Here is a 17,368-nt window from a genome sequence, read left to right as displayed (position 1 = left end):
GTTATTATTATGCATATTTAATCCGAAGTAATCATGATTTTGGGCTAAAAATATTAAAATTGGGTAATTGGGCTTTGTACCATAATTGGAGTTTGGACAAAAGAACGACACTTGTGGAAATTAGACTATGAGCTATTAATGGGCTTTATATTTGTTTAACTAAATGATAGTTTGTTAATTTTAATATAAAGATTTATAATTGAACGTCCCTATAAATAACCATATACACTCGATCAGATACGATGGGCAGGGTATTTATATGTACGAATAATCGTTCATTTAACCGAACACGGGAATGGATTAATAGTCACTAGAATTATTAAAATAGGGGTGAAATTATATACAAGGACACTTGGCATAATTGATAACAAAGTATTAAAACCTTGGGTTATACTCAGTCGACATCCTGGTGTAATTATTAAACAAAGTAATAAAACCTTGTTACAGTTTAAGTCCCCAATTAGTTGGAATATTTGACTTCGGGTATAAGAATAATTTGACGAGGACACTCGCACTTTATATTTATGATTGATGGACTGTTATGGACAAAAACTAGACGGACATATTAAATAATCCAGGACAAAGGACAATTAACCCATGGGCATAAAACTAAAATCAACACGTCAAACATCATGATTACGAAAGTTTAAATAAGCATAATTCTTTTATTTCATATTTAATTTCCTTTATTTTATATTTAATCGCACTTCTAATTATCGCACTTTTATTTATTGTTATTATATTTAATTGCAATTTTAATTATCGTACTTTTTAATTATCGCAAGTTTATTTTATCGCACTTTTATTTATCGCAATTTCATTATCGTTATTTACTTTACGCTTTAAATTAAGTCTTTTATTTATTTAATATTTTACATTTTGTTTTAACCGCGACTAAAGTTTTAAAATCGACAAACCGGTCATTAAACGGTAAAACCCCCCCTTTAAAATAATAATATTACTTATATATATATTCGTATTTTTATAAATTAAACTAATATAGCGTTAAGCTTTGATTAAAAGATTTTCCATGTGGAACGAACCGGACTTACTAAAAACTACACTACTGTACGATTAGGTACACTGCCTATAAGTGTTGTAGCAAGGTTTAAGTATATCCATTCTATAAATAAATAAATATCTTGTGTAAAATTGTATCGTATTTAATAGTATTTCCTGCTAAAATTTAATAGTATTTTATACCCCTTAGCTTTAACCATCACAAGTTTTGAAAACAGTCCTTTGTTTCCTGTCATGTGGTTTGTTGCTCCAGTATCTAAGTACCACATGTTTTCTCCACCATCATGTGACTCATACTTTGCTGGAAAAACCTTCTTTTCACTTAGATGAATTACTTCCTTCTCGCTTCTTTGATTGGCTACGGACATCAATAGTGCAGGTCTGTCATCATTAGCCACTGGTAGTTCGGTTGATCTAGCTTGAGTCAAATTTGCTTGTTCTTCTTTCTTTCGTGTTGGACAATCGGATGAGAAGTGTCCAAATGCATCACATCGAAAACACTGCAGCTTTGATCGATCTTTAGTTAAGTTTTCAGTTATTTGTCTACCAGCAAAAAAGTTTTGTCCGCGGCCTGAACCCCTTCCTCGACCACCAAACTGTCCACGACCTCGGCCCCTACCCCGGGTGTCTTGGCCATTCCCTCGACCTCAACCAAAGTTGTTTTCCCTTTTCTTTCTTGAGTCCCATCCTTCATAGAAGTTGGTCATGGCTGTTATTTGTAGTCTTTAGACTGGTTCGTTCTTCGTAAGCTTTTAGCCTACCCACAACTTCCTGGAATTTCACCGTTTTGAGATCAACCAGTTTTTCGATAGTGGCTGCCATATTTAAGAATTTTTCTGGTATGGCAGTTAATATTTTTCTCACCAACGTGGTTTCCTCAATGACGGTTCCAAGTGCAGCTGATTTTGAGGCAATTCCAGAAAGTTTTGCTGCAAAATCATCAATTTTTTCGTTATCTTTCATCCTTGCTGCTTCAAATTCAGCTTTAAGAGTTTGAAGCCTAGCCTCCATTACTCGTTCAACTCCAAGGTGACGGGTCTTGATTGCATCCCAGATTTCCTTCGCATGGGTGCAACTTGCAACTTGAAGAATCAAGTCTTCAGGTAAAGACTGATACAGATAAGCGATTGCAGCATTATCCTTTTTCTGATCGACATCAGTTCCAGGTTCAATTGATTCCCAGATTCCATGTGCCTTAAAAATCGCTTTGATCCTAAGCGACCAGATGGGATAATTGGTCGCAGTTAGGATAGGGCACTGGAACGTAAGATGGATGGTATCCTTGATTGCATCCGAGGTATTGATAATATATCCCCAATGAATCTAGTCTTCGATCGACGCTCGTATTTTTCTGTCTTAGAATCTGGTGATTGATCTAGTCCTTTTGATCAACAACACGATCCCTTTTGTAACTCAGCTCTGATACCAATTGAAGAAATTTGGTACCAGATTATAAGACAGAATAGTAAAATTTAAGAACAAGAACTTATTGGAAATCCTTCTCCAATTATAGAAAAACTCTTATTACAATCTCCTTATTACATCCCTATTTATAGTTGATTAACCTTATCCATTAAGTTAATCAAGTCTAGTCTAGAATAATCTAGGATAACCAAGTCTAGAATCATCTAGGATAGTCAAGTCTAGAATAAAGTAGAAAAGTCAAGGAAGAAGCAAAATTGAAAACAATGACGGCTAGCCCACTTGTTATGCGTTCACATGTTCCACCTCCTCAAATCCATTTGAGATATAATTTCACAAAATAAACCTCTAACTATTACTTTATGTCAAGATTGGTCCAACACCCATTTGAGTTATCTTAGCCCCTAGCCATGCTATTCAATAATATTATAAAAATGGCAGCGTAAGGTAACAACTAGTATTGAAAGCTGATTTATTTTTAAAAAAAAAATATATATTAATACAAAATAAATAAAATAAAATTCATTAATAATAAAAAAAAGTTATAATGTATAATTAAAAATTAAACTAGAAAATAAAAATACAATGCATAACTCAAGATTAAGACCACCCACATCGGCAACATCGTTGCCTCCGCCGTTGGGCCGTGGTTCTATGCCACCGATGCTAGCAACCGCGGTTGGGGCGCCGTTGCTAGCACCGTGGACCAAAATTCCATTCAACGACGATATATATCACGAGGTGGGGCCCGAAAAATAGATATATCCGTTGCATATTTTTAGTTTTCTTTTTTTTCTTTTTTTTTTCTCTTTTTCAAACTAGCAGTCTGTATTCATATGTGTGTATGTGTGTGTGTATATATATATATATATATATATATATATATATATATATATATATTTGGTTTAATGTAATGTAATGGCCAAATTTAATGCAATGTTTATTTTTCTAACAACACTTTTATTCAAAACACATTTTCAAACGATTACATTTTTTTGAAATACAAACAGAATTGAAGTAAACTTAAAAGACAAACACAAACACAAACACAAACGGTTACATGATACTTAATCTTCTTGGGATGTTGGAACATCCGACCAGAATTGCTCATCACTGTAGTAAGCAGAACTACAAGGAGGAGAGTAGTCTTCGTAAACCAAAATACAGAGAAATCACATTTGAACGCCATGAGAGAGTTCTTTGATCGACTCCCAAGCTTCTTCAGTCCGAAGACTCTTCGCAAACATTTCGAGAAGACAATCGTCTTCAAAGTACATAACATCATTGTGTTCGAAGGGTACGTTTTGCTTCAAGAAAGCTAATAAAATTTCTAACCCGATGTCACGAATGTCGATTTCGGCAAACGTAACATTTTTTCCGCTAGCGTAATCATACACTTTGTACTCCGAATCGAAACTACCATCGTAGTAAACGTTGAACGAAGCAATCATGGGGGGAGTAGTCAACATTTTTTTTGTTTGAGTTGTTTGAGAAAGAAGAAGATGAAGAATGGTGTATGAGGAGTTGTGAGTGGTTGTTTATATAGAGAGTGTAAAAACTAGCCGTTAAAAAAAAAACGGTTCATTTATAGCCGTTTGAGATTAATTTTTTTTATTTTAAAATATAAATAATAATAAATAATAATAATAATAGTAAATAAGAATAAAAAATAATTAATATTGGAAGTGGGGTCAATGTGGGGGGTGTGATGGATGTTAGTGAATGTGGTTGAAAGAAACTGCTGAGGTGGCGCTGATGTGGCATCAATGTGGTTCCATGACGGGTGTCATGGATAAGAGTGGTCTAAAACAACCTAAACAATCACTCCTCCTCCTCCTCCTCCTCCTCCTCATGTGGAATAGCCAAGAGATGTTCGACTTAGTCGCCTCGTAAACGTTCATGCACCTCCTGATCATGTAATTCCTTCGTCCTGGCTTTATACTCTTCACATCTCTGGTACCAAGTAGTTTGCATGTTAAGAACCAGTTCAGAAATGTTGAATCAATTATCTTCAATTATCATGTTATGCATTACGATACACACATACATAATCCTTTGAATAGCCTTCACCGAATAAGTCCTTGCAGGTTGTTGTAGTATATGCCAACGTCCTTGTAAAATACCAAAAGTCCTCTCAACATCTTTTCTTGCCTTAGATTGTTTGCGTGAAAAGTATTGTATAAGCCATTGTACTCGTCGTCGGAAGATGAATAAGCCATTGTATTTTATAACTATTTTTTTGATTGTATAAAAAAAGAGAGAAGTGAGATTTGTGTGAGTGTATTTTTAAAATTGTGATTTAAAATTGTGATATATATATATATATATATATATATATATATATATATATATATATATATATATATATATATAGGTAATATCCCTTTTATCTATTATTACAAAACTATAATTACATCACTCAAATTTAAAAAATCCTAGATGTCAAAACATGAACCATTAGATTAAGAAAACCGTTGAATCTCATCCGTTCGAAAAAATTAGGACAATGCTAAACGTAGCTCTTAGGATTACGTTTAAGCTTACTATAATTAGATTTGTAAAATCTCTTTAATTAATTACAAAGTATAATTATTCATTTTTTAATATTGACTTTCTTTATATAATTTTGACAATACTATTATTTATGGAGAATGGAGAATTATATTATTATTATTTATAGTATAGTATGCTAAACGTACACTCTTCTTCTCCAATTACACTAATAACCCTGAAATATGAAAACTCCTTTTTTTTCAACTCAATACACGCTCAAAATTTGTTCCAAAAAAAAGCTTTCACACCATAAAAAACCTTCCCGGTACAAACCCTTAGGTATACCAAATCGCTGATTTCTTTCAAAATAAATAGATGCTTCTGAACAAGAATTTTGATACGTTTACTAATCTGATTACGATAGGAGAAATATTAAAACCTAAGTTGGTTTCTTGCCCTAATTCCGATAATTAAACCTTCGATGTTTAATACAATGGTAAGGGTTTTTAAATTCCTTCGATGGGAGAAATCAGGCATATTGTAGACGTTTGTTCAACACCTTCGATGAAATCAATCAGACAACGGTAAGTAATTTTATGAATTAGGGTTCTTATTGGATTTTTTGAATTAATTCTACATTATGCTAATTTCTTACTGCTACTTTATTAAATTCCGGTCAACAGTAGTACCAAATGAATATGGATATCTTTGTTAAATTATTTTGACTTTATAAAAGTTAGCAATATGGTAAATTTTATTACTTGTTTTATGGACAGGAATTTATATACTTTACCACATACATGATAATTTTTGTATTGAATTTTTTATGTTAGATATAGCTGATCAGCTTACTAATATGGTATATTTTGCATATGTATGTTTATCTTTGATTGGATTATTGATCAATCCATAATTAATGATGCTAATTAATCACGGATCGAGTGCAATAAGATTGTAAGGGAGGATGGGATGTTTGATGATTATTTTGGGCCCGATGATCGTCTTTCACTTTAACTATCAAGTGATCAACCTCCCCGACCCGGTCTTGATTGTTAATTAGCTTAATTCACCTTTTCGCAATGTAAAAATCCCTTGGGCAAGATCACAAGTGGAAATTACAAAGGCTTAGGCAAAATGGCAGAGAATCAACAACCCATAAATGAGAGGCCAAGCTCCCTATTTATAGGAATCGAAATATCCGCGGTCTGCGAGTTGCTTAACTATCCGCGAAAACTCAGCGGATCAAACCGCACTCCTTGTATTAATGCGAAAACATAACCGCGGTACTCATTTTCAGCGAATATTGCACAGCTTTGCCTTATAATTCGCGTAGTTCTGCCTTTGGCTTTTAGCAAATAAAATATACATATACAATGCTATGTATATGAGCAAGTCCCCCCAGTTTATTATGATACATTTTCGCGAAGCTAATGCATCATGATAAACTCTAAAAATAAAGAAGTGTTTCTTAAAATATTTCGCAAACAATATTTTATAATTTTTACCGTCCATTTATTACCGTTGCTTTTATTAAGCCCAACGCGTAATTACAACGGTAACTTTTCGCCAATCTGTCAAATCAATACGCTGTGACGGCTACAAAATTACCGTTTACACGTCGCAGTAATTTTAGCCGTTTAAATGCAATGATTACCCTTTCAACTTGCTCGCCCTAATCCCAATTATAAATAACACAATAATCCGCATAAAAACTTTACGCTTTCTCTTTCAATTTCATCTGCAATTTAATTCATCAAATCACAATCGTACTGTGCAAATAACAATTCCAACCTTTAATTTCTTCAATTTTGTCATCCAATTATTCTTCCTTTTTGCAAATGGCGTCATCTTCTTCGATGCATACTCCCGGAGGCTATGTTTCTTATATGACGGAAGCAAAACTTCAAACCCTGTAAGAATGGTATCCGCCTCTTGCCCAATTTGTTCCTACCGCGCCTGCGGCAGAACAGCAAGCCGATACTCCCCTTAAAGGGATGATTTCTGTTTACGAGGCTGCCATTTCTCAAGGCAACCTTCGATTTCCACTTACCCGCTTTTTTCGCAGCGTTTGCGAATACTATAATATCGCTATGGCACAGTTGCATCCCAACGCGATTAACAAGATTGTGCTGTTCGAGATGTTTTGCAATGCCACCAACCAACCACTTCTGCTGAACGTTTTTCGTATGTGCAATAGCCTGGTGCTATATGATGTGGGGTGGTTTTCTTTCCGCAGTAAACTTGGCGTAATGACTTCACCAAAAGATTCAATTGGGAATTGGCGCAGTTCCTTCTTTTATATTAACGATACCGCGTATGTGAACAGCAACATACCGAAAACGTGGTGCACAGAGCTTAATCCCGACCTCAATGAGAGGCCTGTACTCGATGATCTTGAGAATGACACTCTCAAGATATTAAAAAACGCGGGCATATTTCTGCGTCCTTACTCGAATGTACCACTGTACATTGGCAAAGTGTCGATTCAATGGTCGTGGAGCGACCATGATGCGCTTTTGGTCGACCAGTCAAAAAATGGTATGCCGCTTAACTTTATCGCAGTGCATTAACGTACTTACATTTTTCGCAATATTTTTGCTTTGCATAACTCTATGCGCTTTTATTTTTTCAGCGGTTGCACTTGACCTTGTCATGAGGTCCGCTGATATAAGCAGGATTAGCCCCGCCCGTCGCCTAAAGAATGGCGACGGCGACATTATTATTATTGATGAACCGATCATCAATACATGCTTCATCGCTGGAGGCGAGGACCGCGGTAAGCGTAAGGTTGCGGAAACTACCCTACTCCACGCAAGAAACGTCTGCGCACTCATTCTGAACAAGAAGCAAGTAAGCAATTGCTATTTCACAGTATTTATTTGATTACGCATTGTTTGCTTTAGCATAAAAATGCTATATTTGCTTATCTGTTTATAGCTATTCTTCCAGGGTCATCCGCGGAAGCTACACCACTTTACAACATCAAAGGGAGAATCCCTACAGATGTTCTTAATGAACCCGGGAATGAAGATCTCTCACTTCCATCTGACGCAGAAGCGTCCAACCAGGAAGAGGAAGGAGAAGCCACTGTGGAAGAAACTGCCGCAGCAGATCGGGCCTTTAAACTACACCAAAGGCTTTATAAATTTGTTCCTGCAGAAACAAGAGAGCAATATCGCAAATTGTCTTACCCCGAGGCTGCCAGACAACGACTGCATAATTGCTACAATGCAATTTATCTGACAGTCGACAACATGGAGCGTTTCACGGAGATGTCAGACGAGTATGAGAAAGCAGTGAAAGCTGCCAATGCTCAAGAGAGAAGGGCGCGAAAGGCTGAATCGCGGCTTGAAAAGGTGATGGAAGAGAACGCCCGACTTAAAAGAAGGGCAGAGGTCGCGGAACACGAGTTCGCACAACTAGTCAAATATCTACCGACATTTGCGGATAAAGTGATGGACTCCGAGCCAGTCACTGAAAAATTTCAAACATATGCCCAAGCATCAAAGCTCGCCACTCGCTGCGAGTGGCACGATTTATTATGCCAACTTGGCGATCTTTCGCAACCTCTTCCCTCTGACATGGCGAAAGAAATTATCGCCACCGATGATGCTCGCGAAATACTTGAGAGGGCGAAGAAAGAGGTTGAGAAAATCAACATACCTGTTCTTGAGGAACTCAGTCAGCGGGAAGGCGTTACATTTGCGGATATCAAAGCATTAGAACTTTAGCTTTGCCTTAATTGTTTTTTGAATGTATTTTCGCAATTACAACTTGCGTTTGTTGTAAGAATCCGCGTTGCGTACGCGCTTAATATTAATTACTTTTTCACAGTTCGCAGTTGCAACTTCTTTTATTTATATAGCGCTTTATTATCAATATTCATAACACGGACTTGTCCTTTGCAATTTCCAACTTTTATTATTGTGCACATAATAAATGTGTACTTTTGCGAAACAATCTGTATGCGTATATACTTATACGTTATGAATCTATTAAGTCCGCCGTAACGATCCTTAGGCAAATTTAGCATTGCGAAGCATCTAAGTATTGGCAAAATCAAATACTTAGGAAATGTTATCCTTTCGCAATTATTTTCAAATTAACACAAGTGGGCAATTTCATCACTTTGTTTTTAACAAATTATTTCGCAATGCATTCTTGTATTATTATAACATTTAAATAGGCTATGTTTTGCGAAAATCATGCCACCTTACTTAAATTATCCGCAGAACAAACATTAACTTAGTGTTTGAAATAAACAAGTAATTGCATTCTGCGAAATAAGCACTACGCGTGGCCAAACGCAGTGTTTTCGCTTTGTAAAGAAACAATTACTAACACTGAAATTAACTTTGCTTTATTCATTATTATTTCGCATTCGAAACATAAACATAACATATCACGCATTAATGAAATTTGCCATAATATCTCATTACAACTTTATAAATTTTCGCACTATTCAGGATTAACTGATCATCCTTCAACACCCGAATTCACATTTGCCATAATCATAGCGCAGAATGGCTCCACTTCCGCAGAAATTAGCGTACCAATGCCCTTGTTGGCAGAAAATTTTAACATACCATGTATAGTAGATGGTATAGCACCAAACATACGCAAAGCTGTGCGCCCAAGTATCATATTGAACCGCGATTGATTTCGCATTATGTACAGATTCAATAAAGCTTGGCGCCTTAGCGACTCATCGCTGTCATCAACTAACTCCATCTGTAACTCCAACTGACCAACGGGCCAGGATGACTCTCCTGAGAACCCGGCAAGTGAAACCGCAGTAGGTTTCATCAAAGCTTGAATGTTCGCGGGCAACTTGCTAAAGCATTGTTCATACATGACGTCGACACTGCTACCAGTGTCCACATGAACCTTCATTATCATTATTCCAGTATTTGCAACGCGACATGAAACCACTACAGGCTTATCAACATCAGCGGTCAAATTTGCAGGAGGAAACGCGATAGAAGGACATTTTCAACTGACAACCTGTTCTGAAATTTGCAGTATCGACGCTTCGCCCTGCACTTCTACCACGTTGATCACCTGAATTCCGCGCTGATTTTCTTTTTTGCTCACCATTTTTACTCCCAGATTCTTTACTGCGGGAGCCTTTCGCTCAACCGCGCCTGACACATTCGAGGTGTTGGCTTCTGTAGGCATTATAACCGCATTCGTGGTGTGTTGTGCGATTAAATGGTCCAGCTTGCCTTGCTCGTACGCTTCTGCAATAAATTCCGCCAAATCTCTGCAACGATTGGTGTCATGGCCGTAATCATCATGGAAAACACAAAATTTTGATCTATCGCGCCTGCTATTTTCTCCCAAAGGCTGCGGATCAGGAAAAGACTTAGCAACTCTTTCTTGCAACAAAATTTCCTTAGGCGTTTTTGTTAGCATCTGAATGATGTTGAATGATTCATTGTTCCACTTTCGCGTAGAATAGCGATCACGGCGGCCATATCCATGGTTATCATTTTGGCCTTGAAACCTGTCATTTCGCGGGTATCCACCGCCGCCATTTCTTCGCGGAAAACCTGATCCGCGGTAATTATCATTGTTACCATCGCGAAAAGAGTCATTGTCATCTCGCCAACTTTTATCTCTACCCCATTCACACGCAGGGGTTATGCTGCTATCCTCTCCCCCGCGGAGATAATCATATGTTTCCTGTTGTACTTTTGCAAAAGTCAGCGGGACATCTCTTCGCAATCTCCGCAATCTCCGCACAAGAGTAGGATGTCGCTGTGGGTTAATCGCATGCAAAAATCCAGAGATTTTTTGATCTTCATGCAGGCTTGGAATCTTTTGACATTCATAGATGTACCGCGTAAGTAATGCGTTCAAAGTCTCTTTGTTGCCTTGCTTAATATCGTGACATTCTATGTGCGTCTTTTTCTGCGGTAACAGATTTTGAAACTGTAGCAAAAATTTTTCGCGCAAGTCTACAAAACCAACGATACTGCGAGATTGCAAACTATGAAACCATTCCCTTGCTGACCCTTGCAAGGCCATGGGGAATACTCTACAGGCGACTGGTTCATCCCAGTTATAAGTGCTTACTACACCTTCAAAGCGTTGCAGAAAATCCAAAGGATCAGTTAGACCCGAATAAACTCCCAGAGTTGCCGGCACAATCGGCGAAGAAACGATTGGATAGTCAGAAATATGCTGAGCAAACTTATCTGCAGCAGTAGTGATTTCTGTTGCCTTTTTTGTGCGAGTATCTGCATTCTCCGCACAAAACTTGGTAAGCATGTCTTGCAAAAAGTTTGGCTGATCAAACTTATGTTGCATTGACTTTGACGCAATGCTTCTGAAAGCATCCGCTAAAAAGTTCTGAGCATTTTCTCTGCGAGCAGCGTCAGATATGTCGCCCTCTTCCCCATAGCGAGGGAAAGGTGTTGGTGGTCGCTTTCGCTTAATTTGTGGATTTTTAACAAACTCTTCTACGCTGTCCGAATCATCAGAAAATTCGCAATCTTCTCTTGGCGTTTTTGCCATTTTTGATTTATACGCAGAGTTCAAATGAATGCGATCTTCTGCGTTATCGCTATCGCTATCATTATGCTCGATAACTAGACGATCAACTTGTGATCCTGAATCATTCAATGGCCATAAGTAAGTGCGCGGTATGCGAGATTCGCAATTACGCTTAGCATCTCGCTTAGCTTGCTCGATTGCAGTGCTGACAATTTTGTCAGTTCGCAAACTAGATTTTCCAGCCAAAGCTTTTGGTCGTTTCCCATCAGCGGTTATTTCACTGCGATTTTGAAGTAAATTTCTTCGCGCAATCATTTTCTCAGCAGCAACTTCTGGCTGCGAGTCACTAACATTGTTTTCAGCAGATGTTTTAACAATCGGCTCTTGAACCGATTTTCCCGCAGTTATATTAGCATTTGTTTGCAACGGAAATATTATAACGTTCTGCGAATCACCAGGCAGTGCATCAGCATTCGCAGAAATGCCAGTTTGCTTTGCATTTATCAATTATCATGTGTTTTGAATTTTGAAATCTGGAATGTGTGCATAGATGTTGCTTTTTTTTGAGACCGTTACTCATGTTTGCAGCTGGATTGAACATCTGGTATTAAGTGGAACTATGTGCATTATGGGTTTAGTTTAAAGTACCTCAAAATCTGTGACTTGTATATTATGTTGTAATTTTTCTTGAATGTGCAATGCTAGAATCCCTCTTGTAGTACTTATAAATGTCACTACAGCAACGTACAATGCTAGACCTGCACTAACACTCTAACATATAGTGTGCTTATAGTGTGTCATTGATAAATATTAGATAGTTGTGCTTAGAGTTGTTAGTTATATCTGCACCATGACTCTAATACTATTTGGTGAATAGAGACACTAGACAGAGAAAGGAAGGGAATTGTAAAAAATGTGATGAAGGGGATTCATGCATCATGCATAGTTAGGTAAAACTATATGACTCAATATTATTTTTTGTATTGCTTCATCTGGGTTTCTTATGGTTTTTTCACATCTTATTGTTGTTTAGTTAAACTTGGTGCAATAAAGATTGAATCTTTATATTTGTCAATATAGGGGGGTTTCAAGTATCGTTTGGGTAATGTGAATGCATTAGGAATACGTAGAAAATATGTTTATCAATTTCCCTAAGTTTCACACAATTAAACTTGTTAAGACTAATAGTAACAGTCTTGTGAGGATGCAGGCTCTAATCCCCTTTTCTTTGGTTTCTATGAAGTATGAAGTTTGGATATGTTACCTTTTGGATTTTTATAGATTTGGTTATGAATTTACTAATAACCATAAATATGTTATATGTACGAATCAGATCCTTCACATAGTCAACCATACACAATAAAGACAGTCTTGGTATGATTTATGAATGAGAGCTGATTGGAATCTATCATGACATGTATGTTTAACATATTATGTTTAATCATTAATATACGATCTTTGAAGATTAATATTTGATATTTATGTATAGTGTTGTAGGTTATTTTTATGTTTAATATCTTCATGCATTTTTTTAACCTTTTTTGTATACAAGGTGTTCGAAGCTTTTTGGAATCACACAGAGTGTTCGATGTAGTGTCAATGAGAATTCTAGGACCATGTTTAAAGAGTTGTGCTTGATCAAGCAGAAGGCTTTGCAGACTTGATAATTTTTTCTCCCACACAGCCTCGTCTATTTAAGGGTACTACTGTACTACTACTGTATTATACAGTACCCCTTTACTTTTTTGAACAGTGTTTTGGATTATAGCATACAACCATCCTAAGATCCATTAGAGTTGTCACCACTTACCATATGATCTGTTTCTTTTGTCCTGTACCGTCTTATTTCTCAAGGGTCCCCATCTTTCATGGTGCTAACCTTTAATTTTTATTTTTATTTTTTATTATCATTTGTGCTCTTACTAGTACTGTCCCTTTCCATTTAGCATACTGCATACATCGTTGCATAAGCCTGACCTCGTTGACCATTGACCATTGACCATTGACCATTGACCATTGACCATTGAGGTAATGTTTGAGCTCTGACCCACAACATAGGGCCTAAGTTTTTGTTAGGGTGGAGTAGGAGTAGGAGTTTGCTATAAATGGTCGCATTGTGACCGTTACAATAATGATGATTTAGCATCTTCACTGGTTTTTAACTTTCGTTTTACTTTTTCTACAAAGCAAATGATCCAATGTTTTTTTTTTTTTCAACTTAGTTGTTTTGGAGATTTTTAAAAAAAGAAAAGGATATGAAAATATAAATTTCTGGACACATAGCAAGTCATTCAGATCTACCTTCTTATGAACTGAGTTGTTACGAGGATTCTTTCCAAAAAGAAACGGATATGAACGGATGGCTTATTTGTTGTATAGTTTTTCTCAACAGATCTATATAATATGAGTTACGATACTAAGATCTCAATTATATATAACCAAATGAATCGTTGTTAACCAATTTTGAGCGACTTAGATGTGCTTGGTTGACTTTGTTTGTGTTTTATCCTGCTTTAAACATTAGATTTCTAGGTTATCAAAGTTAGGTGAGGATTATAATCTGTTTAACAGTAACTTGCTCTGCCGTAATTAACATTTTTTTTCATTAGTGATGATAAGATTCTACTTGACATTTTATTGTATTTGATTATCTTTTTTTCTTTTTTACATTTTTCTCTACTTGACAATTTTGACCATTAGTTGTTAATAGCAGATATTGAGCAATTACTTGCAGATAAAAGCATCGGTGGTTTGCAGAAATATGTGAGATTCTTCTAAATTTTAAGAATTATCAGATCGCCACAGAGCTTAAAAATAGGCTCCTAGGTAAGCTTAATTAAATCACGTGCTTGTTTTCAATGCCGCCTTTGTTTCTTTAATTTGTAAATTCTGTGAAGGGTTCAGTATTTCTCAAAATTTCTTTTGGTTTCATTATATCGATTTTGCCCAATTATTGTGCAGATGGCCGGAAAACGAATCACTTTTATACCAACTAATAAGTGGTACTAACTAATTACAACCATAGATTAAGAGCTTACAACTTTACAAACTACAGCATAATGCTCAAACTTATGCAAAAGCTACCCAGCTTCTGAAAACTAGACTACAACAGTACTATATCTAAAACCTAATAAAAAATCATTAGGCATGTAAATAATTTCATAAGTCCATTTGTAACTGTGGTTGGCGTTTCTTGCTCGTGTTTCTTGTTTTTTGTTCTTTTTTGATGACTATGACATGTTTCTTTTTTTAGTGGAGTAGTGGTGATGTTTCTTTTTTATGTTGGTTAGGATTTTTGTGATGATGTGTTAAAATATAATTGGGTTAAGTATTAAAAGGTGATAAAAATAATATTTTTAAATTAATAAAAAAATAAAAAAACAAGAAACACCATGTTTCTTCTCCCGTCACTTTCCAACTGACGCCAAGAAACACCACAAGTGACACCCTGTTACGCCGGATTTCGGCGTTTCTTCTCTGCTACATCACCAAGTGACGCCGTCACTTGGTACTGTTACAAATAGTCTAAAACACCTACATCAAGCCGGAATCATTGTTCTCTTACATTGTTAATTTGCTTATAAAGAAAATAACCATAAATTTTCACAGGTGTTTGCTATAAGTGCTTAAAGAGTGTGTAAAGTGTTTATCGTGAGAAAATTTATTGTCGAGTAAAGATTGATGCATCCTTAACATTTTTTTTCTTTGTTTTTGCCAATGTTTTCACAAATATTCTCCATGACATCCTGATCTTCCATATCATATAACCTTTCATTTGAAAAATAAAATATATATAGAAAAAATCAGTGTTCCAAAAAATTAGATAAATCCCCGATTAATCGCCGATTACTCCTTTTTTTGAAGTCTTCGACTAATCCTTCATATTAATTTAAGTCTTTATATCCAATTTTATTTCGACCGCTCATGCAACGACTTGGGAAACGAGAACCTACAAGGTGGTCATCTATTAATTGAAAATAGTCATCAAGCAACGACAATATAATGGAAATAGTCATTTCACTCGTATTATCATTCATTTCCATTCTCACTCCTTCCTTTGAACCAAACATACCCACTTGTTTATAATAACCTTATTATTATCTAATTAGAATTTTATACATTGTATGAAGTATTTTACTAGTGTAAAAAGTAGTTGATTAAATTAGATGCTATCTTTTACAAAATTACAAAATAATGAAGGAAGACAAAGTCCAAGCAAGAATAAAGAGTAGAAGAGGATAACGACTAACAAGCTTATTGTAGGGCCGGCGTTTATATCTTGTTTAGAGCAGACGCGAAGTTTACATCAAGAGTACACGAGCTAAACACTATCCATTGTTCAATTTGGCCAAAAATACAGAGTAAGCACTACAACCAAAGCTAATCTAACTTTTAAACTTTATTATACATAAAAATAAATTATAATTAGGTAAATCTATTCAATCTCAATCGTTTAAATAGTCATATTTGTCTTTCTCCCATTTTAAACAATTGATTTGCAATTTATCTACTAATTTGAATTGCAACCATTAAAAATAATTCCAACCAAAACCTTCACTATAGTTATTGGTCAAGCTCCTAATTAACTATTACTCGGTATTTATTACAAAATACTAATTAATTATTAATATTAATTTTTTACTCACCAAAGCGAACAATCGCATTACTTTGAAACACAAGTCTATAGGAAGTCTCGAGGAAAGAATACTACATTAACGATGTAAATGGTTTGTGAGGTGCCTTTGTAATAAAAATACACACACGTGATAAAGTTGTTGATTTTATGCCACAACAATAATAATAATGCTAGGGAAAAAACTTACATGACCAAGGGGGTTCATCTTGAGAAACTCGGGAGTCTTGACACGCCTATCCTAAAATTATCAAACATTTTGACTTCAACACAACGTATTCTGCGACAATTCGCACCTTAAAAACATTCTTCGTTTTCCTATCAGCATGCATAATCTGTGAACATTTAAAACTCAAACTATTTAGATAAATAACACAAGTGTTTAAATGCATAAAACATTTTCAGATGGTATGTAAGCAAGAGATAAACCTTTCTCAAAATCGAGGGAGAAATTGAGGGAGAAAGGTTTATCTTTTCCTTACATACCATATGTAGATGTTTTATGCATTTAAACGCTTGTGTTATTTATCTAAGTAGTTTGAGTTTTACATGTTTGCAGATTTTGCATGCTGATAGGAAAACGGAGAATGTTTATGAGGTGCGCATTGCTGCAGAATAAGAATATGCTGGTGCTGAAGTCAAAATGTTTGGTGATTTTAGATAGGCGTGTCAAACAAGTCTCCCGAGTTTCTCAAGATGAACCCCCTTGGTCATGCAAGTTTTTTCCCTAGCATTGTTATTATTCTTGTGGCATAAAATAAACAACTATATCACGTGTGTGTTTTTATTATAAAGGCACCTCACAAACCATTTACATCGTTGATGCAGTATCTTGTCTTAGAGATTCTCTATGGACCTGTGTTTCAGAGTAATGCGATTGCTCGCTTTGGTGAGTAACAAATTAATTTATTAATTAGTATTTAGTGTTCCCAGCGTCTCACTATAAGTGTCTACATTTGACTTTCAAAGTGTTTTGTTGTCAACTTTGACCGTAAATATCTTCATTTGTGTTATATATTATTTGATAAAAATTATATATATAAAATCGTGTTTATAAACCCATTCTATTCATATAAATCTTATCAAATATTATATAACAAAAATAAAGATATTTACGGTTAAAGTTGACAAAAAAGACTTTGAAAGTCAAATGTGGACATTTATTGGTTACATTGCAAAAAAACTGAGTAATAGTTAATTAGGAGAGAGAAAAATAACTATAGAAAAGGTTTTGGTTGGAATTATTTTCAATGGTTGAAATTTAAATTAGTGGTTACATTGCAAATCAGTTGTTTTAAATTG

The 17,368-nt window shown here is 35.5% G+C and overlaps 1 long non-coding RNA gene across 1 annotated transcript; it reads left to right on the top strand.

Annotated features, from left to right (window-relative positions):
• Nucleotides 1–5,165: 5,165 nt before the first annotated feature.
• Nucleotides 5,166–14,834, top strand: LOC139857796 (uncharacterized). Its single transcript, XR_011762700.1, has 4 exons — nucleotides 5,166–5,519; nucleotides 12,986–13,133; nucleotides 13,656–14,259; nucleotides 14,395–14,834. It is a non-coding gene; the product is annotated as an uncharacterized lncRNA (long non-coding RNA).
• Nucleotides 14,835–17,368: the final 2,534 nt, after the last annotated feature.

This window comes from Rutidosis leptorrhynchoides, chromosome 7 (genome assembly GCF_046630445.1).
Source record: "Rutidosis leptorrhynchoides isolate AG116_Rl617_1_P2 chromosome 7, CSIRO_AGI_Rlap_v1, whole genome shotgun sequence".
NCBI lineage: Eukaryota > Viridiplantae > Streptophyta > Magnoliopsida > Asterales > Asteraceae > Rutidosis > Rutidosis leptorrhynchoides.
The sequence above is the reverse complement of the archived record's forward strand: the minus strand, read 5'-3'. Positions and strand labels throughout refer to the sequence as shown.